This window comes from Vombatus ursinus, unplaced genomic scaffold (genome assembly GCF_900497805.2).
Source record: "Vombatus ursinus unplaced genomic scaffold, bare-nosed wombat genome assembly UNPS02011767.1, whole genome shotgun sequence".
NCBI lineage: Eukaryota > Metazoa > Chordata > Mammalia > Diprotodontia > Vombatidae > Vombatus > Vombatus ursinus.
In genome coordinates this window covers 3199652-3223159 of record NW_020951545.1, presented here as the reverse complement: position 1 = coordinate 3223159, position 23508 = coordinate 3199652, and positions in this window count along the sequence as shown.

The window sequence follows — 23508 nt, the reverse complement described above, 5'->3', positions numbered from 1 at the left end:
TGACCCTCGGCAAGTTACTTCACCTTTGTGGGATATTTTCTCATCTGTTAAATCATGGAATTGGAAAAGACGTAGCATTAAAATTTCTTTCTAGCTCTAAAATTCTGTGATCCTATAACAAGAAATGGGTGCACATTGTACCAATTCTCAAAAAAAAATTGTAGACCATTGAAAGAGTTCCTGATAAAATTCTAGGACATATGATTAAAGGGATGGCTTGCAAGTATTTAGAAAGGAAGAAAACTCAGATAATAGGATCATAGATATATACCTAAAAGGGGCCTTGGAGATAGTCTAGTCAGCACTTCTCAAACTATGGGTTGCACCTCCATTCGGGATCATGAAAAATTTGGTAACAATAAGATGTTTCTGAATGCACAACAACCAAGAATTAATTAAAAATCAAACATGTAATGAATCCGAGGTGTTTCTGGTAGTGCTTGTCCATGTTGCATCACTGCAGCCTTGGTTCTGAACATAAAGCATGCATACTTTGCACTGTGCATACCCTCAGGCCACGCAATGCCAACTAAAGCTGCCTAAATTTGAAAAGGAGTTGCAAGTGGAAAAAGTTTAAGAAGCTTTGGTCTAGTCCTAACTCTCTCATTTCACAGATGAAGAGTCTGAGTTTCAGAGGCAGTAAATAATTTGCCCAGTTTCACAGAGCTATTTAGGTTTGACATCACTAGTATAGATTAGTGTGGTAGTTGTGATAAGCAATATGATTTGCTTTGGCCATTTTTCTGGATGATAATTGTAGTTTATGCGGGTAGATGTATGAGATAATGCATGTAAAGTACTTTGCAAACCTTAAATGCTATATGTTTATTATTATCATTATCATTATCCTTTACATAGTGAAAACAGCAACAGAGCAAGTAATGACTAGAGCCTTAGGACCAAAGAGGTAGCAAGATCCTTAAACTTGGTACCAGATGACAACTGAGTTAGAGCTGTGTCTCCACAAGCAAGTCATTTAACCTTTGTGAGCCTGCTTTCCTATCTGTAAAATGATAATAGTATTACCTATAATTATCTGCCTATAGGATTATTGTGAGGCTCAGATAAGATGGTGCAGGTAAAATGCTTTGTAAAAATATAAAGCCCTATATGGGGCAGCTAGGTGATACAGTGGATAGGGTGCTGGGCTCATTTTCATGAGTTCAAATCCAGCCTCAGACACTTACTAGCTATGTGACTCTGGGTACACCACTTAACCCAATTTGCCTCAGTTTCCTCATCTGTAACATGAGTTGGAGAAAGAAATGGCAAACTACTCTGGTATCTTTGCCAAGAAAACCCCAAATGAGGTCATAAAGAGTTGGACAGGCTTGAAATAATTCAAAAACAATAATATTGAAATCCTATATCACAATCCCTAACTTATGCCTCTGTTCATGGTGTCTTCACCAATGGATTATAAACACTTTGAGGGCAAGGATTGTTTTGTTTTTGACTTTGTATCCTCAGTGCCTAGCTTGATTGATTGTTTAACTTTTCCTGGCATCATTATAAATCATGATTAAACATACATTTTAGCTTTATTTTAGTTATTTGAAGATATATTTTATCCTCCTCCTAGACTAAAGCTCTATGACAGCAAGAAACACCATTTAAAAATCTTTTATCACTGAAACCTAGCATGATACTTGAACATAATAAGCATCTATTAAATTGAACCAACATCCAATTTGAATGTTGGTTTAAAAAAGAAAAAAGTTGACGGTAGAGTTACTTTATTCTTTTAAAACTTATAATTTTTATCCTGGCATTTAGTGCAGTATAAATACTTTCTGACTTAACTAAAACAGGGGTTCTTAGCCTTTTTGTGTGTGTCTTAGACACACGATCATTTGGCAATCTTATGAAAACTATGAGCCCCTTCTCAAAATAATATTTTTAAATGCACAAAATAAAAGGAAACCTATTATATTGAAATACAATTATAAAAATATATATTTAAAATAGTTTACAGGTCCTAGATTAAGGATGTCTTCTTTAGAATATTGTAGATAGATAGTATGACATACTGGATACAGGGCTAGGATGAGAGATAGAAAGGTCTGGTTAAAGTCCTATCTTAGACACATACATGCTTTGAGACCCTGGACAAATCACTCTCCCTAAGTAACTTTCTTCTTTTTTAATCTTTTTTTTATTAATTTATTTTGTATTATCAACAATCACTTCCATAAACTTTTGAGTTTTAAATTTTTCTCCTCCTCCTTCTCCACTTCCCTCCTCAAGATGGCATGCAATCTGATATAGGTTATACATATATGTTCCTATTAATCATATTTTCACTTTAGTGATGTTGTATGTAAGAATTAGAACCAATAGGAGGAACCACCAGAAAGAGGAAACAAAACACAACAGAAGAAAAAAAAATAACAAATAGTATTCTTCAATCTGCATTCAAACTCCATAGTTCTTTCTTTGGTTGTAGATAGCATTTTCCATCATGAGGTCTTTGGAGATGTCTGCGATCCTTGTATTGTTGAGAAAGGTTAAGTCTATCAATATTAGTCATCGCACAACGTGGCTGTTACTGTGTATAACATTCTCCCAGTTCTGCTCACTTCACTCAGCATCAGACTATACAAGTCTTTCCAGGTTTTTCTGAAGTCTCCCTGCTCATCATTTCTTATAGTACAATAGTATTCCATTGTTCAGCCATTCCCCAATTGATGAGCATCCTCTCAATTTCCAATTCTTTGCCACCACAAAAAGAGCTGCTATAAATATTTTTGTACATGTAGGTCCTTCTCCCATTTGTATGATCTCTCTGGGACATAGCCCTAGAAGTGCTATTGCTGGGTCAAAGGGTATGCACATTTTTATAGCCCTTTGGGCATAGTTCCAAATTGCTCTCCAAAATGGTTGGATCATTTCACAACTCCACCAACAATGCATTAGTGTTAAAATTTTCCCATGTCTTCTCCAACATTTATCATTTTCCTGTTTTGTGATGTTGGCCAATCTGATAGGTGTGATGTGGCACCTCAGAATTGTTTTGATTTGCATTTCTCTAATCAAAATTGATACAGAGCATTTTTTCATATGACCATGGATGGCTTTAATTTCTTCATCTGAGAACTGCTTGTTCATATCCTTTGACCATTTATCAATTGGGAAATAACTTGTATTCTTATAAATTTGACTTAATTCTCTCTATATTTTAGAAATGAGGCCCTTATCAGAGAGACTAGTTGTAAAAATTCTTTCCCAGTTTTCTACCTTTCTTCTAATCTTGGTTGCATTAGCTTTGTTTGTGCAAAAACTTTTAAATTCAATGTAATCAAAGTTATCCACTTCACTTTTCATAATATTCTCTATCTCCTGTTTGGTCATAAATTCTGTTCTCCATAAATCTGATGGGTAAACTATTCCCTGCTCTCCAAGTTTGCTTACAATATCAGCGTTTAAATCTAAATCATGAACCCATTTTGACTTTATTTTAATGTATGGTGTGAGATTTTGATCTATGCCTAGTTTCTGACACACTCTTTTCCAGTTTTCCCAGCACTTTTTGTCAAAGAGTGAACTCTTATCCCAGAAGCTGGGGTCTTTGGGTTTATGAAATAATATATTACTATAGTCGTTGACTATTGTGTCTTGCATACTTAACCTATTCCACTGATCCACCACTCTATTTCTTAGCCAGTACCAAGCAGTTTTGATGATTGCTGCTTTATAGTACAATTTAAGATCTGGAATTGCTAGGCCACCTTCCCCTGCATTTCTTTTCATTAGTTCCCTTGATATTCTGAACCTTTTGCTCTTCCAAATGAATCTTGTTATTATTTTTTCTAACTCTATAAAATAATTTTTTGATAGTTTGATTGGTATGGCACTGAATAAGTAAATTAGCTTAGGTAGAATTGTCATTTTTATTACATTAGCTCGGCCTACCCAAGAGCACCTGATGTTTTTCCAATTATTTAGATTTGACTTTATTTGTGTGAAAAGTGTTTTGTAATTGTGTTCATATAGTTCCTGGGTTTGTTTCAGGTGGTAGACTCCTAAATATTTTATAATGTCTACAGTAAGTTTAAATGGAATTTCTCTTTCTATCTCTTGCTGTTGGGCTTTGTTGGTAATATATAGAAATGCCGATGATTTATGTGGATTTCTTTTATAGCCTGCAACTTTACTAAAGTTGTTTATTATTCCAAGTAGTTTTTTTACTTGATTCTCTAGGATTCTCTAAGTATATCATCATATCATCTGCAAAGAGTGATAGCTTTGTTTCTTCTTTGCCTATTTTAATACCTTCAATTTCTTTTTCTTCTCTTATTGCTAAAGATAACATTTCCAGTACGACATTGAACAACAGTAGTGACAATGGATATCCTTGTTTCACCCCTGATCTTATTGGAAATGCTTCTAGCTTGTCCCCATTACATATGATGCTTGCTGAAGGTTTTAGGTAGATGCTATTTATTATTTTAAGGAAGACTCCACTTGTTCCTATGCTTTCTAATGTTTTTTTTATAGGAATGGGTGTTGTATTTTGTTAAAAGCTTTTTCTGCATCTATTGAGATGACCTTGTGGTTTCTGTTAGTTTTGGTGTTGATATGATCAATTATGCTGATCGCTTTCTTAATACTGAACCAGCCCTGCATTCCTGGTATAAATCCTACCTGGTCATAGTGTATTATTCTTGTGATAAGTTGCTGTAACCTATTTGCTAATATTTTATTTAAAATTTTTGCATCTATTTTCATTAGAGAAATTGGTATATAATTTTCTTTTTGTATTTTGACTCCTCCTGGTTTAGGTATCAGCACTATATTTGTATCATAAAAAGAATTTGGTAAGACTCCTTCTTCACCTATTTTCCCAAATACTTAATATAGTATTGGAATTAATTATTCTTTAAATGTTTGATAGAATTCACTTGTAAATCCATCTGGCTCTGGAGGTTTTTTCCTTGGGAGTTCATCAATGGCTTGTTATTTCTTTTTCTGAGGTGGGGTTATTTAAGTATTTTACTTCCTCTTCTGTTAATCTGGGCAATTTATATTTTTGTAAATATTTATCCATTTCACTAAGATTGTCAAATTTATTGGCATACATTTGGGCAAAATAGTTCCTAATTATTGTTTTAATTTCCTCTTCCCTGGTCATAGATTCACTTTTTTCATTTTTGATTCCGGTAATTTGGTTTTCTTCTTTCTTTTTTTTTTTTAAAATTAAATTAACCAAAGGTTTATGTATTTTATTGTTTTTTTCATAAAACTAGCTCTTAGTTTTATTTATTAGTTCAATAGTTTTCTTAATTTCAATTTTATTCCTAAGTAACTTTCTAAGCCTGGAAATTGTAAGGCAGTTTTTCATTGGTAAAAAATACCTCATTTGGGGGGAGTACTTGCACTAATGAAATTAACATAGATCCAGGAAAATTTTTAATAGAACAAACCCAGTGAGATATGACATGCCTGTCACCCATAGACCAGCCTCATTAAATTTCAAGAAGTTCATAATTATGTTGGCCAAAGGATGAGGCATAAATTTGTTTGCTGCACTTTTTTTAATGTAGTATTTTATTTTCCCCCAATTACGTGCTAAAACAATTTTTTAACATCTTTCCAAAAAAATTTTTGAGTTCCATATTCTATTCCTCCTTCCCTCCCCCCTCCCTGAGACAGTAAGCAATCCAGTATAGGTTACACATGTGCAATCATGTAAAAAATTTCCATATTAGTAATTTTGTACAGGAAGACTTGAATAACAAAAAAGAAGGAAAGAAAGCAAGAAAGTGAAGAATGGCATGCTTTAGTCTGTATTCAGACAGTATCAGTTCTTTCTCTGGAGGTGGATAGCACGCTTCATCAAAGGCCTTCTACTAAGTAATAAAGAAATTGTGGTCTGTTAGAATGTAAGCTCCCTGAGAGCAGAGGCTGTTTTGCTTTTGTTCATATAATCCTTAGTGTTTAGTGTAGCCTTCTCAATAAGTGCTTGATGATTAATTCACGGGCCCTTAAAATGTTGTAATTCTAAAATATTATAGTATTGATTATCTAAAACTATGGAAGGGCCAGAGAAGAAATAGTTAAAATCCCCTTTCCCCGGGGCCTCCTTTTTTGGCCGAAATGGCAACAGATAAGCTGCAATTAATGTCATTTAAAAATTGATGAGATAATGAATCCAGATGTTTAAAAACAAGATATTAACTGGTAATACATTGTAGACTATGACCCAGTCATTTCCTGAGAGGAATGAGAGGGAAGCCAGACTCTTAGTTCTCTAAATATTCTCCAGAACCCCATTTTGTTGCCATCATTGTCACAACTTAGTTTTGGCTGGCAATTCACCAACATCTGTTCAGTGAGATTTTCCCAAACTCAAATTCCCCCCCCGCCATTTCTGCTTTGAAACCCAGGAGCAAAAGCACAGTAAGAGAAAGGTATTACAGATCACAAAAATCTCTGTTTCCTTGGTATTTTCAGTCCCATCTCCCATCTTCTTATTAAAAATTTTATCTCCACCTTCAAAATCTAGATAAGAAGAATTATCATTGTTGGTCACCTCTCAGCATAATGAAAGAGTACAAAATATATAGAATCAGCTTCACAGGTAGGATTCCACTTAGATACATATATTTTGAAGAAAAGGGGAAAGTGACTTAAAAATGATGAATACCAGCAACTATAGATAAGGACCATATCCACTCAAGACTCCATGGAATGTTAAAATAAAATGACAGTTTCAGAGCAAAAAAACCCAAAATCTTAACTCAATCTTATAAAATTAAACAAATTCTTAAAAAATCAAAATCTTTACTAAAGCCCACTATAATTCTATGAGGAAAGATGCTATTTGCACCCAGAGAAAAAACTGATAAATAGAAGTATGTATAGAATGATTTTATGTACATTTATATTTGTGTCTAATGGTCTCCATCTCTATGGTGGAGGGGAGAGGAAAGAGGAAAAATGGAAAAAAAGAAAGTTATATGATACTTTATTACATATTTAAAAGAAATAGCAAGTTGTATATAATAGATTGGCAGTTTCATGTGCAATCATTTTTTCTATTCTACTATGTTATGGAAATGCTTGTTTCATTTATTAAAATAAAAAGATCTACTCTGAATATGGCCAAATTTTTGTTCTCCTCCTCCTCCTCCTCCTCCCCCTTCTTATTCGCCTCCCTCTTCTTTTACATCTCTTCTTTTTCCTTCTTTCCTCCTTCTCCTCTTTGTCCTTCTTCCCTCCTTCATCTTCTTCATTTCTGACCATCATTATCACTAAAGTTATCTAATGATTTGTCAATGTAAATGTTATGCCTTTTTTGAGGAACATAACATTTTTTTCTGGCTGCTTCCAGTTCAAGGAGGACAGATAACATTTTAGGATTAAAAAAGCCAGCTGAAAAAATAATCAAGTCATTAGAATATGTATTTTCTCGACTTCTCTTCCTTCCCATTTTGGAATTTTTTCCTCTTTTCCCTTCAGACACAATAGTCCTAGCTCTGGTTCTACACCGGGGCCCTTATTCCTTCTTAATCTCCTCCTTTCTGCTATTAGTTAGACTGACCATCTCTTCCCTCTATACCCCACCTATCCCTTCACTCAATGTGTGATAATTCTCTTGTTTATCACAGAGAAAGAGCTGAGATCAGCTATAACTATATGACACAAGAGTTATAGAGTTATAGACTGGATGTCACCTAAGTAAACATCTGGCCTAATTCAGCTTTTTTCTTTTGTAGATGACAAAGTTGAGGCTAATTAATGACAGAGCTTAATGTAAAACTGCAGACCTCTTGACTCCCAGGCTAGTGTTCTTTCTTCTAGAAAGAATATGAAACTGACTTTCACTTTGCCCCCTGCTACTGCAAAAGTCTTAAGCACTCTATATAGAGTTGATACTACCTGAGAGTGGTGCAGTTAACACACAATATGCCCCTTGGAGACAAAGGACAACGTTTCAGACTGTGGCATCATCATTTGGTTGATGATCTTTGGCTCTCCATTTTATTTTACATAGTACAGGTGATACCAAGATTCTATTTGCCTAGTCAGTCAGTCGATAAACATTTAAGTACCTACTATGTGCCCGGCCCTGTGCTAAACCTAATTCCTAGGTAAATGATCAACATAGATATGAACTATTTATTTGAAGTCCAATAAAAAGAAAATAAAAAATGCTACCAAGGAGAGAAAATAATGTGGACCCTATAGCTGGGATAATTTACAGCCCTTCATTTAGTGGGCTAAACTTGTGCTTTGCCATGGAATTTTTAAGGACAAATTAATTCCAAGCTCAATCCAATGCAAAAAGTATTTTACTAAGCACCTAATATGGATATGGCACTAAGCCATGTACTAGGCAATTACCAGCGTTAATATAAATAGTATTGTCTCTTCTCTTTACTCCCCTTCACTTTTTGTCATTCCTGTCCATACCTCCTTCACTCTCCACCAATGATTTATCGCTTTTCAGGTCTTCTGTTCTTTTACATTGGTCTAGTCCTGTGATTACATTGGTATAGGAAACTCCTAGGGAGCAAACTCTCTCCGCAAATGCAAACCAGCCACTTTTCTGCAATTTATACCATAAGACAGTTCCCTGGGGCACTGAGAGGTTAAGTTAATTGTTGTCGTTGCTCAATTGTGGCTGACTCTTTGTGACCTCATTTGGTGTTTTCTTGGCAAAGATGCTGGAGAAGTTTGCCATTCCCTTCTCCAGCTCATTTTACAGATAAGGAAACTGAGGCAAATAGGGTTAAGAGACTTGGGCCAGGGTCACACAGCTAGCATGTGTGTGAGGATGGATTTGAACTCAGGAAGATGAGTCCTCTTGTTTCCAGACCTGTTGCTCTGTCCATTGTGCCACCCAGTTAGTTGCCAAGGGCCAAACATTCAACAGGTGTCAGAAGCAGGACCCAAATCAGATCTTGGGCCTCCGAGGTGGGCCCTCTCTCCAGTATGCTGTGCTGCCTTTTTGTGATTACTTATTTATTTGCAAATACATTAAAATCCCACTTAGATTATGTTCTCAGGGTCCATGGCTTGGGTTAGCCTTACATGTAAATTCCAAAACCATAGCTAGGGAAGGGTGAATGAGGCCTTGAGCCAAGAAGCCAAAATCTAAGGGATGTTTCTTCCCTCAGTGGCCTAATTTCTCCCCACAGAAAATCATAGACCATGATCCCATATCTTGCCTCTTTCACTGGTCTGTCCTGTGTAGTGATTATATTGCTTGCCTAGCCTTGGACTTCCACTTCTGGGGTTCTATTGATGTGGCATCCCGCTTATGAGGTCTACCTTCTACCCCATTCTCTATGGGAGTATATATTTAACAAGTAGAAGGCAAGGTTGGGGGGGGGGAAGAGTCTGTTTCTCAGAATGACTACATCTATGATCACATTGTTCTCTATTTTCTGCTATACTACACCCCCCTCACCCCTCCAGCCTACTCTGAAATGCTGTCTTCCTCCCTTCCCTGCTCAACTATTTTTTCCCAGGTGAAGGAATTCCTAGTTAAGGTTTTGGATGACATTGCTTATAACAATATTCTTTTGGCATTCCAGGTATTTTTCACCAGGAACTTGAAACGATTTTCCTCCATTACTAATGGTATGACTTACAGCCTATGAAAATAGGGTGTATTATTTGAAATAAAAGATATTGGTTATTTTCCAAAAAAATGGGTATCAACTATTTAGTTCACATACTAGCTATAATACAGCATTGTTCATGTTTTGACTGCTGTTTTGACTTAAACAGAATCATTCCCTATTTAATGGCCAACAAATGTTGAATTTGGAGATAGAATTACATACATTGGATAAAACAGAGTATACAAATAAATACAGTATGCTGCTGTTTAAGTACTGCTGGTGCAATCTGTTGCCAATTCTTGAAAACATTAAATCCTACTTCTCCTCTACTAAATAATAACATAGGCTCGAGGCACACTGGAGAACAAGGGGCGATGCAGCTATTGAAATCAACAGAAATCAGGCATCTAGTCACCAATTTGGTTTGGAAACTTGCCAAGAGAGATTTTATTTTTTTCTTAAACTACTGTTAAAATTGGCAGATTAAAATGCACACATGCATGCACGCGTGCACACACACATACGCACACACACACACACACACACACACACAAGCATACCCACTACTATTGGAGACAACAATGAACAGCAGCCAGGGAGTCTTCTATTTCAATTTCTACCCTTATGATCCATCCCTTTAAAGGGTTTTCTTAGAATATTTTATTGTCTCCTATGCTGATTGGTTCCGCGTATTCTTACTATTTAATGTATTGCGTAATACCATGTTTTTCTGGCCTGAAGCTAGTGAAGATGTTCAGAATGAATATGACAGTTTTCAGGATGGAGAATCCATTTTTGAAGAAAAAAAAAAGAAAGAAAGAAAAGAAAAAGAAGATAGAAACTGAAGTTAATATTAAAACTGCTGCTGACAATATAGGCTTGCCAGTTTTTTTTTTCTTTTTTAAAGAGGAAGAAGGCCCAGTATACCAGAGTTACTTATCAGCTTGGTGCTTTGAGGCTCTTGGGTGGGATTTTGCAAATGCATGCTATTCTTGGCTTTGCACTGAGCTTCCATTGCTATTATCACCAATACTTTGAGATTTCAAAGAACAGTCTTATTGCTAATTACCAGATTTTGACTTTTATGAAAACCCTACACCACATGTACTGATATTATACCCAATGGCATGGAGTAATCTGAAATGTGGGTTTATCATAATAACCTCACCCTCTGGTATGTGGAAAAGCACTTGTAAAGTGGAAAGATCTTAATTTAAAAAACAAATGCAATTTGCACTTTTTTTTTAAAGACTTGGCTGTGACTTGATGAAAAATGTTTTTACTCAAGTACTGGTGTTTCTCTGAAAAGCAACTCTCGCCTGAGCCAAATGGTCTATAGAAGTGTCATCCTTCAAGATTCGTGGGCCCTCTGGTGTTCTTATTCTATTGAATTCATTTAGAAAAAAAGATTTATTTTTTCCTCTGACATCTATGTTTTCATCTGGATATTTCTTAGTTGTTTGATGTGGAGGGAAAGTTCATGGGTTGAGACAAGAGTTATGTGAGAGAAAAAAATAATCTTTCAATTGGCCATCACAGTATAGTGAAAAATACATTGTATTAAGAGTTGAGGGAGTTGGGTTTGAATCCTGGCTCTGATACTTATTATCTGTATGACCCTGGGCAAGTCATTTAACTTCTTTGAGATACGCTTTCCTCATGTGTAAAATTAAGAAATTGAACTTGATGGTTTCTGACATCCCATCAAATCTTTTACTCTTTCTTAAAGTCTAAAAGCCAGATTTTAAACAAATATTTTCTAAAACAGGTCTCAATACCACCAGGAATTTTATGCTCATAGTGGTACAGGAGGACCAAGAGACGTGTTCTATTTGATTTCTACAAAAATACTAAAAAATAATAAAAACAGAACTAAAAGAATCAGAGGAAGGTCACCGGCACATGCAATAGGTATTAGGTGAGAATTTGGGCACAAGAAAAGCACAGCATGAGCATCTGTAGACAGGTTACAGTCTATGCCAGAGAAGGAAGTATGTCCACCAATAAGAAGAATCCATTCAAGTATTCCGGTGTTGATGGTATTACACATCTATGTAAAAGACAAAACAAAACAAAACAAAAAAACCTCAAACTGCATGAGATCCAATCACAACCAACAAGTATTTAGTAAGTACTTATTGTGTACCAGGCACTAGGCTAAACTCTACGGATACAAAGAAAGGCAGAAACACAGTACCTGCTCTCAAGGAGCTCACACTATAGTGGGGGAGGCAATGTACAACAATGGTTGAAAATGATACATAAATGAGAAGTAATATCAGAGGGAAAGGACTACCAGTGGGGGATGGCAGGGAGAGGACAGGAAATAAGAAAAAAATCTCTTGTGGAAGGTGATATTTGAGCTGAGGCATGAGGGATAACAGGGAAGCTAGGAGGCAGATGCGTGGAGGGAGTCTACTTCAGGAATAAGGAGTTGGGAGGTGGAACATTGCATTCAAGAAACAACAACAAAAAGCAGAGCCACCTGATCATAGAATATGGGGAGATGAATAAAGTGTAAGAGTCCTGAAAAGGTAGGAAAAGGACAGGTTGAGAAAGGCTTTAATACTTATCTCTAAATTTATCTTTTCCCCATTTCATCAGAATGTCCTTGTTGAGCATCTCCTTTGAAGGGAGACAGAGTGAGAAAGGGAGAGAGAGAGAAAGAGAGAGAGACAGAGACAGACAGACAGAGACAGAGACAGAGAGACACACACAGAGACACAGAGACACAGAAAGACAAGGACACACACACAAAGAGACAGAGAGAGAATCAGAGATTGAGAGAGACACAGAGAGACAGGGACACACACAGAGACAGAGACAGAGAGAGAATCAGAGACAGAGACAGAAAGACAGGGGCACACACATTCACACAGAAAGAGATAGAGACAGAGACACAGAGAGACAGAAGCAGAGGAAAAAATAGAGGGAGAGAGGAAGAGACAAAATGAAATGGAGTGGGTGGAGGGAGAGAGAGAGAGAATGAGATAGAGAGAAAAAGAGAATGAGAGAGGAAGAGGGAGGAAAAGAAAGAGGAGACGAGTGAGGGAGAGAGAATGAGACAGAGAAAAGGAGAGAGGAAGAAAGGGAGAGAGAATGAGAGAGAGAGAGAGAGAGAGAGAGAGAGAGAGAGAGAGAGAGAGATTGTCCCATTTATAAAAATATAACCGTAGCCCAACAGGAAGAGGATTTAAGAAAAAGCCTAGGAGAAAGTAAAAGCTATTCGCTGATGACCTATAGGGATATGAAGGTTCAATAGGAAGTCATAGGTGATTCCCCACCATGTTTCACAAAAGCCTGCCCTTACAGAAATCTATTTGTACTTCTAGAATATACGCATAAAGAAATAGACATTCAATAAGTCTTTTGAAAGCTGCTGCTCCTATCAAACATCTCTATCATTCTGCCCTAAGGATTATTCTGGAGTGCTCATTAACAACACAGAAAGTCAACTCAACACTGTGTTATCCCAAGAGAGATAACAGAACCTTTTCTTGTTGAATGACTGGTCCATGCAAATGGTCACTCCCTCCTCCTCCCACCCCCAGTCTCTTTAGTGCTTCAGTGCTGGACATTCTGCAGAAATGTCAGCCATGCTGTGGATGTATCTCCAGGCCTTTGGGCTGCCTCACGAGAGGCAGTCCTTTTTATGGGTCTGTTGTTAAACTCTTTAACATTATGAGATTCATCAAAGTGAGTAACACAGCTAATCCTGTAAGAGTCTCTTACCCAATGAATGATTTATAACAAAGAGGAGCTGACTTTATTAAAAGGTTCTTGTGCTCTAGAGGCCCTCCTGCTCAAAGAGCTCAGAGTTGCCACTGCCTCATTAGAAAAAAAAAGTGTGTTTTTCCAAGGATGGAAAGAGGAAGGCCCAAGAAAGTTGATTAGTGGTTGGGTGTCCCTTTCACTTTCTGGGATCAAGCACCTAGAACTGAATGAAACAACACATATATTCAAGCTCTCAGCTGTGATGATAAATTGAATTCTTTTTCCACTGAATCCTAATAGTGAGAGGTTGAAATATTTTTCAGGAGCTCATGTTTTCCACTATATATGTTCTTATCTGAATTTTATAGGCTGAATTCTCTTCACATTTACATGGCACATACTGAGCATTTAATCAGTGTTTGTTGGCTGGCATTAATTTCCCAGAGTCCTGACAAGACCACCATGAACTGTCTCCATTTCTAAATATTTGAAGCTATAGCTCCCCAAAAGCATACTTCCAATGATCATAGCTAGCATTTATATAGCACTTTAAAGTCTATAAAATACTTTATCGATATTATCTCATTTGATCCTGACCATAACCCTGGGTGGTAGGTATTATTAATATCCCCATTTTACAGATGAGAAAACTGAAGCTGAGTGCGTTGAAGTGACTTTCTCAGGATCATATAGCCACTAAGTGTCTGAGTTTCCTCATCTACTCAATGGGAATAATTAACTCTATAGTACTTTACTCATTGAATTATTATAGGCCTTTTATATTACATATAGTTATTTTATACAATTTTATGTTATATAACATATATGAAGTACTCCTCAATCTTTAAAAAGTAATATATATTTCAGTTGTCATTTCACATAGTGCCTAACCCCAGCATCTTTTCACCTTTTATTGATACTTTACCTATATATTTATTGCACTTGATTGTATATTATGCTTTTTTGTATACATGGAAACAGTCATACAAACATGTAAGCTTCTAGAGGGCAAGGATCGCATCTCATCAGTGGGTATCCATGGCTACCAATACATGCTTGTCCTGCATAGCGGGAAGAGCTCAGGGACTGGACATTGAGTGACCAAATTCATCTGAATTCATTAGATAATTTCTCATCCTAGCCACAAATGTTGTTATTTAGTTCCATCAGTGATGGGTTGGCATAATCAGACAACGTCTAAAAATAGACCAAGAGTGGAATTTATGGAAATCATTAGCATTGGTTTTGTATAGCTTCTTCCTGTACATCTCCCCCCCCTCCCCAGTCTATCTGGGTGAAGCTTTTGACTTGTGATACCTCAATCTGCAGTCATGCTGTGGCTCTGGTTTCATTTGATTGCGTGTTTAGGGCCATGGGTGGTTTCATGAACAAGGCACCTAATGGTCTATTAGATCATTGATCTGTTGGATTCATTAATATGTAATGAAATATATATTGTAAGGAACTACTGAAACATAGCTCCTTGGCTGAAATTCAGGAATGCTTATATGATTGTAAAGCATTTTTTTTTCCCCAGAAAAAAAAGCAACAACAATACACAACGGTTTAATAGTGATCAGATGTTCATTCTGGGAAGCAGGAGGGGGGATGGTGGTAGCTCTTTTGTTGGAATTGGTACTCAAAATAAATGCACCATAAAATGCGTTTTCTGCTGGGTATGGAACTAACATCACTTCTGCTTATGGAAAATTGGCTAGAGCACACAGTAGGAGAAATCTCTCCTGTCCAGTGATTTCTTTCTTTCTTTCTTTCTTTTTTTTTTTTTTGTACAAATATATTACTCACCAAAGGTGCTAGCTTGATGTCTACCATAAGAGCAGAAGTGTGGAATAATAGTACATAGAACTCTAGGTTTGGAGCCAGGAAGGCCTGGTTTAAAATCTCTCCTTAGACATTCACTAGTTGTGTGACCCTGAATAAATCACTTAGACTCTCTGACTGAACCTCAAATCTCCTCATCTGCAGAATGGGTAGTATAATAGAATCTACTTCACAAAGCTGTTGTGAGTTTTTAATAACGTGGTAAGCATATGGCAAACTTTGTATACATCTTTAAGTCCTCCAGCATGTAGGAGCATATGTAGTTTAGTCTGGGCAGTAGCAGAGATTACTCTTACACACCGCCCTGGCAATGTGCCTCAGCCTTAACCTAGGTGAGACGTCTGGTCTCCATAGCCCTTTCAATCCCAGGCTGTCAGGAAAGGTATTGTGATGCATTTTCCATTATGTCACTTCAGATCTGACAAGAAGCTGTCAGATAAATCCATGAGGCACTTTGGCCCAGACATTTCTGCTCCCAGAAGAGAAATCCAACAGGTGGGAAGAGAGAGGCTCACCTCAGAAAGGGCCAGGAATTTTTTTTTTTTAAGAGATACATGAAGAGGAAGAAGTCTTGGAAATGGGGGGGGGGGGAAATAGGTTCTGGAAACCAATATAAAAAGGAAGAAAAGAAAAAAAGAGGCTGGAGAGGAAGACATTCTGGAAAGCAAAAGAGAAAATATCTGATGCAATTAGTTTCTTAAGAATACTTTGTCGGCATTTCATTCCTGCCTGGTCAATAGCATTCACTTCAGCTCAAGCTGGGAAAGTGCCTCTAGCCTATGAAAATGATTATTATCACCTGAGTCTCATTCTGGGGTCACAATCATGGCCATCACACAGAATTTACTGCTCCCTGCTGACAACAGATGAGCTGCTCTTTTCCACATAACACGATTATTCTTTGGCCTAAGTCTCTGCTTCCACTATTACCCAGATTAATGATGGGTATCATTAGCCTACTCACTGTGGCCAAATGGCTGCCAAGCACCTAACCCAGGACGTTTGTTCTTGGCTTGTCACTCCCTTGGTTGAGTGGTGTGTGCTGAGGGCTCCAGGATGTAGTTGGGATGATAATGGTGTGGTAGGAAAGGTCAGGATCCCATACTCTTGCCTTGATCCATCTATGTTCTGCATTCCCTCTACCCTAGTATCTCTTCCAACTACACAGGCCTCTTTGAAGAACCAGGCATACTCTAGTGGCTTAATAAATCTTGATTGGTAATAACAATGAAGAGTGATCAATCTCAAAAAGTCCCATTGAGGGGTAGGAATGACTGAGGAAAGACTGGATAGCTAGATTGTACAGAAGATGGGGAGGGGGTTAACTGGCACAGTGAATAGAGTGCCAAGTTAACAAGACTTGAGTTCAAATCTGGACTCAGACACTTATTAGCTGTGTGACCTTGAGCAAGTCATTTAACCCTATTTGTTTCAGTTTCCCCATCTATAAAATGAGCTGGAGAAGGAAATGGCAAACCACTCTAGTGTCTTTGCCAGGAAGACCCCAAATGGAATCTCAGAGTCTAACACAACTGAAATGACTGAACAACAACAGAACAGAAGATAGAGTTAGGAGGACCTTCAAAATTGCCTCTAGCACTATCTTTGTAATATAGGCAAATCACTTAATCACTCTCAGTTTCAGTTTCTTCATCTGTAAAATGAAGACAATAATTGCAAGTACTTCAAAAGGCTTGTTGGAGAGAACCCAATGAGATAACATGTAAAGTGATTTGCAAACCTTAAAGCACTACATAAAATAATAATTGTTATCATCTGGTCATTATGATATATCCAAACTGGGGGTGGGGAAGAGAAAGCCACAAGGATATCTGTGATCAACCAATCAAAGACTATGAACATGGGCCACGCCCTACCATACCCACAATTGTCAATTATGTGCTTGTCTCCAACACAACCACACTCCTCAAAATTCTCCCATTCTGTAGTCTCCCACTATTGGCTTACTTGCTGGGAATTTTCCCTTCAGGGGCTAAGTTATTCATTAGTCATCCACAGCAGTTTCACAGACAAGATCCTCTTCCTCAGTGTTCCTCTACTCAGATACCAGATTATTTTATGGTTACCATTTGATACTCCAATGGGTGGATTTTACATTCTGGGGCAAATGCCAGGAAGACCTTCCTACTTTTCATGATTTTTTTTCAATGGGAAAGAGTGAATAGAATAAGATGAGCTGGCATGAATGGGTTGCTATCTGGATGGGAAATCTCATTATATTCTCATTTCTCCAAACCCACCACTCTCCTGAACTTTCCTATTTCCCTCAGGGGCACCAATATCCTTCTAGTCTCTCCAGTTTTCAATTTCTAATTTATACTTGATTCTTCATTCAACTCTTAATTGAGGAATTGCTCTCTTAATTGAGGAATCTGATGACTTTTTCTCAATTGTCATCCTTCTTGACCTCTCTGCATTTGACACTGATCACCCTCCCCAAACTTCTCAGTCCCCCCCCCACCCCATATTTCTCTTCACCCATCTCCCAATACCTCAGGAAGACTGGTCGGGATGGCCAAGGTGGGACAGCAACAGTGGGTTGTTGAAACCATGTGCATGGATTGGGAGTTAACAGCTCCGAACTTTCCAATGAGATTAAGGGCCACCAGATCTTATTGCCTGCTTTGCCACTAGATTCTAAAGCCCTTTAGATCTTATTATCTGCTCAACTGCTATAACTTCTAGATTCCTTGGCATTGTCTTCCGTCTTACTAATGTAGTGCAAGGACTCCTGAGCCTTGCCATCGACCTCATTGCTAGCAGCATCTTAGTACTTCTGGGCCTTTCCATCCCCAGCTGAATTCTTTTATACATGTTATTTCTTCAAATTAGAATATGAGCTCTTTGAGAGCAGGGACCATCTTATTTTTCTTTTTAGTAAGCATTTAAGTTATTTTTTCTCCCTGTCCTTTCATTTATTCCTCCTCTTTAGGTTTCTAAAAACAATGCAAATTTGTTACCTATAAAAATTCTCCCAACTACACACTTAAACTTGGAAGTTCAATTTTCTAAGCTGCTTTAATGTCTTACAAAGAAAGAATTTAAGTGGATTTTTAACCCATTTGTTAAAAAAAAATATAAAAATGCAACAGTTTTCTATTAGTTTATAAGAACAAGTGATTGCCATTAGGGAAGATGGAAATTTACCAGCCCAATTTCAAACAGGAACTTTTGCATAATTAGTAGAAAGGATGGAAAAATGAATATCATGATTTAGTAAACACAGCTTATGATATACTTTTTCCATTTGTATCTGCCGAGGTTTGGGAGTTACAAGATATCAAAATAAATTAAAGTTAGCACCAGACCTTTAAATCCCTATATCACAAGGTTAAACTGAGATTTCCATAAGGGAGGAAGCATATTTAATCACATTACTGTCATTAAAAATATCATCATTAAGAATAATAGTTTAGTTAGCATGAAATGTTTTTGTATGCATAATAAAATATTGGTTAAAATATTTTCACTTTCATTTCATCCTTTAAAATTTCTACTTAAAAACCTAAAAAATAAAACTAAGTTTTATGATGTGCACGATTACGTATACTTGTCTAATTGTACATATGTATAATTTGTAAATAAGTAAATGCACATATATTGGGAGTACACACTCAATTTCATTTATTAATTTATTTATTGCTGATTAGGGTGTATTATTGAAAAAGTTTAAGGACTACCCAGTCACAGAAGGAAAGTTCAAAAGGCTACAGTAATCCCTTGCAGAAGAAAAATACTATATAAAGATTCATATCTTATAGTCCAACATGAGTTAAAAAGCTATGTCAGCAGAAGGAAAAACCTTGTGTTTGCTCTACCAAGCTAAGAAGTCTTTGAGAATAATTCTAGAGTCAGACTATATGTTGTCTGAGGGCTAGTCTAACTGTGTGGAGAGGTTTCTCACTAATCATTTTACCACTTTGTTATATATTCTATAGCCACAGTAATCCATGAAACCAAGTGAAGCCTTTGGTTATGGGTGAGGAAATGGAGATAAATTATGATCAACTCCTTATGAAAAATGTCTGCTGTTAGAACATGCTGTACATCCATTATTAGGAAGTGGTTGTTCCAGGATGTTAAGATGAATATGTTGTACAATATTTATGCTTTGTTAGGAAAAGATTTACTTAGCTGCTTAGAGCATAATTCACATGAGCCAGGGACATGGCTTCTACTCAGGTTGGGTCGGTGTAGTATAATTAATTAATCAATAAATAATCAATAAGCATTAATTCATTGAACATGATTTTGCTAGGTTTTGTAGATACAAGTACAGAGAATGAAACAATCCTTATTTACAAGGAGCTAATGTTATAAAAGAGGATACAACAAAAACATATAGAAATCTATACAGCATAAATAGAAAGTGAATAAATACAAATATGCTCAAAGTAGTTAAAAACAAGATCAGTTGGAAGGCAGGACACTAGCAGTTAGGGAAATCCAGAAAGACTTCACACAGGAGATGGTGCTTGAGCTGTTTGTTAAAGGTAGATTGACTTTGCACAACTTTGCCTCAGTTAAATCCAATTCACACGCAAGTTAAGATATCACCCTGTGATGTCATTGGTCCTCTGAAAATGAAGGAAGTTGTAGGGATGCCCATTAATTGGGGAACGGCTGAATAAGTTGTGGTTATATGATCGTGATAGAATACTACCAGGGTATAAGAAATGATGAGTGCAATGATCTTAGAAAAATATGGATAGACTTGCATGAAATAATGAAAAGTAAAATGAGCAGAACCAAGGGAACATTATATATAGTAACAGCACTATTGTTTTGAGAAGAACTTTGAGAAACTAAGTCATTTTGACTAATATAAATACTGAAATTAACTACAAAGGACCTATGAAGGAAGACACCATCTGCATCTAGAGAGAGAACTGATAAACAGAAGTATGTATAGAATGATTTTACACACACACACACACACACACACACACACATTTGAGTCTAATGATAGCTATCTCTAGAGTTGGGGGTGGGAAGGGAAGAAAAAAAGAAAAAAAGAAAGTTACATGATAACTTTATTGTGTGTTTAAAAAGAATAGCAAGTTGTACATAATAGATTTGCAGTTTCATCTGCAATCATCTTTTTTTTCCTATTCTATTATGTTATGGAAATGCTTATTTTATTTCTTATGTTCCGAGTGAAAGAAAGAAAGAAAAAGAAAGAAAACGAAGGATGAACAACAACAATGACAGAGAGGAAGTCTATCAGGTAGAGGAAAGGAGAAAGTTCATTCTGGGAATGCAGAATGACCAATAGAAAGGCACAGAGATGGGAATTAGAGTGTGTGAGGACCAGAGAGAAGGTCAATTTAACTGGATTATACAGAATGGATAATAAGGTTAGTAATGGATTTAGAGTTGGGAAGCCTAGGGTTCATATCCTGCTTCTGATACTTAGTAGCTGATTGCATGATTTTAGACCACGGGTGGGGAACCTGCTGCTCTGAGGCCACATGTGGCCTGTTTTAGACAATTCTCTCTATGAATCTAACTTTCCCCATCTGAAAATGCAGCTACTTTTTAGGGTTATGGGGATGCTCAAATGTTATAATGCAGACAAAATGCTTTGCATCTTTTATAGCATTATATAAATGTCAAATATTATTATTTCTGACCCAGACTGTCTAATTGTGTCACAAATGTGCACCACTTGTCATATGATGTGGGACTGACTGAGAGATAGTATTGATATTTGGCTCAGAAGAAATCCCTTATCACTCTTAGAAACACAAGGCTGGGTTAACACCTTCTTAGAGTGGGTCACGTGAGTTAAACCCTGTCCTAAGGACACAACAAATACTTAGATATATCAGATAAGTTCTCAATAACCCACTGAGTTTCTCCTTCTTATGTCTTGGCGGTGGTCGACTGTTTGCTAGCTTCTTTCACCCACATAGGCACACTCATGCATCTACTTCCCAAATGAACATCTCTGACACGTCTCATTGTCCTCATGATGCACTGTCACCTTTTCTGTCTACAGGCTGCCTTTCTTCCATGTTCAATGTTCCTGTGTCTCATATGACTTCTGGCGGGGCTGGCAGCAAGGCCGGCAGCACCAGGCTGAACAGCCGGGCAAGCTCCAGTGTTCAAAAATCTCGAGTAATCGCATTCTGTGAAAGTCAGAGATTATCAGAGTCATCTGAACAATCCACCAGTGCATCTGTCTCATATGCTGCATACAATTTGTGTGAAGTATCCCTCTAGTTTCCCTATAAAACGAACATCAGTGTTTACCTATAAACAGACACAGAAGTCACTGCTGACTGGATTTTGCTTTGTATACAATCCTATTATATGAAGGGCTCAAGCAGCATGTCTGTCTGCCTAGATGTGTGTGTTCTCCTCCTCCAGCTGCCAACAACCTAAATTATTCAGCAAGCCCTGATCATGCCAAGTTTTTAGTCAACAATGGAGATCCTGCCAAAGAGCTAATAATGTTTAAAAAAAAAAAAGGCAATGTTTGTGACAATTAACAGAGCCTGCAGCCTGCAAAGAGAGTTGGTTGGAATCATTTGTAAAGGAAAATTTAAATGATATGCTTCATTATAAACGGTCCCATGCAACACAGTGCAAATCAACCAAAGCAACTTCTCTCCCCCTCCCCCTTTTCCTTTCTATCAGATACACCAAAATGCCACAGAAGCCAAAGTTCTTGGCTGCTGTGAGCCTCTGTTCTGCCTACGAAAGCATGCCAGGTGGTTATCTATCAGCATTATAATCAGCTTAGATCAAACTGAATAATTAGCCCTAAAGTGGATGGATAGAGCCCCAGCCTCTTATCTTGTCTATTAATAATCACAAGTATAACTTCACAGCCAAATCAAGAGGCATGGTACTGTTCCCCTGAGAGCCTGTTTGGGGAAAACCCCCCTGGGACTTCACCGTTGGAAATAGTGCAGATGGGACAGTGTGTCTCGAATGATGAGCTGACAGCTGCCAAACTCTGCAATTCTGCCTTCCCTCTGCCACTCCAATGTGGGGGGCAGGGAGGGAGGCTAGAGAATAAGGCAGAAAAGAGGTAGAAGGCAGAGCTGAGGAAGTAGGGATGATTCATGGCACTAAGTAGCTATTATTGCAGAAAGAGAGTTTTGAGATGAAGAGAGGAGAGGGGAAAAAATAGGACAGAAGATTTGTCTCCTAGCTTCTAAAACATCTATTATTATTTAGTCATTTTTTTCAGTCTCATTCAACTCTTCATGATCCAATTTGTAGTTTTTTTGGCAGAGATACCAGAGTGGTTTGCCATTTCCTTCTCCAGCTCATTTTACAGATGAGGAAACTGAGGTAAGCAGGGTTAAGTGACTTGCCCAGGGTCACACAACTAGTAAGTGTCTGAGGCCAGATTTGAACTTACTAAAATGAGTCTTCCTGACTTTAGGCCTGGCAGTCTATCCACTTAGCTGCTATCTAAAATACCAACCTTGGTAAAAGGAAGGCATATAGGCCAATCTAGTCCAATCTAGGTTTTTAGTTTACATAAAGATCAGTACCTTTATTCCTCATTCACTTCTTTTTTTAAAGCATATCATAGTTTGTTTTGCCAAGTCCTCAATCACAAAATTAGACTGTTTAGGTTAAAAACAAACAAACAAACAAAAAAACCCAACAAAACTAGAGCTATAGTCTTTCGGCTTTCCTTTGGTTTTAAACTTGCATTTTATTACAAAGAGCTAAAACGTAATCCTTAGGAAGAAATCACAAAAGCTTTTAAGTGTCTTACTCTCTAAAAAAATCAGATTACATAGCTATTATAGCATCTCCATTTCATCAGGAGAAGGCAAGGCAAAGAAAGACTTGGACTCCTAAGTCTGAAGTCTCTGTGAATTTAAGCATAAGCTGAGAAACTAGGGGTTAAGTAAATGTTCAGCATGAGAGTTTACTGGGTCAAACTTCTGAATATTTGTGAAGTCACTCAGGGGAGGGCTGGGGATGAGAGGACTTTTATGCTTGGGAACTACTGCTCTCTCACCTTTCAGATCCCTGTGGAAAAGTATGGCCAATGCCACAAGCACATGATTTGGAGCAGTGGTGGTTAAGGGGAGAAGGGAAGAGTCCTGTCTTACTTGTTTACTTCTCAAGACTCCTCTTCTCCCCTTACTTTCTCAACTGATAACTTTACTTCAAAGTTCGCTATAAAAATTAAGATCATTTACCAGGAGCCGTTTCTTTTACCTTCTTCCTATTTTATTCACTCAGATGCCTTCTCCCATTATCACCTTTTTCACTCCTGTATCAAATGAAATATCATCTTCCTCAGTTCAAATCTGGCCTAGGATACTTACTAGCTGTGTGACCCTAGGTAAGTCACTTAACCCTGTTTGCCTCTGTTTCCTCATTT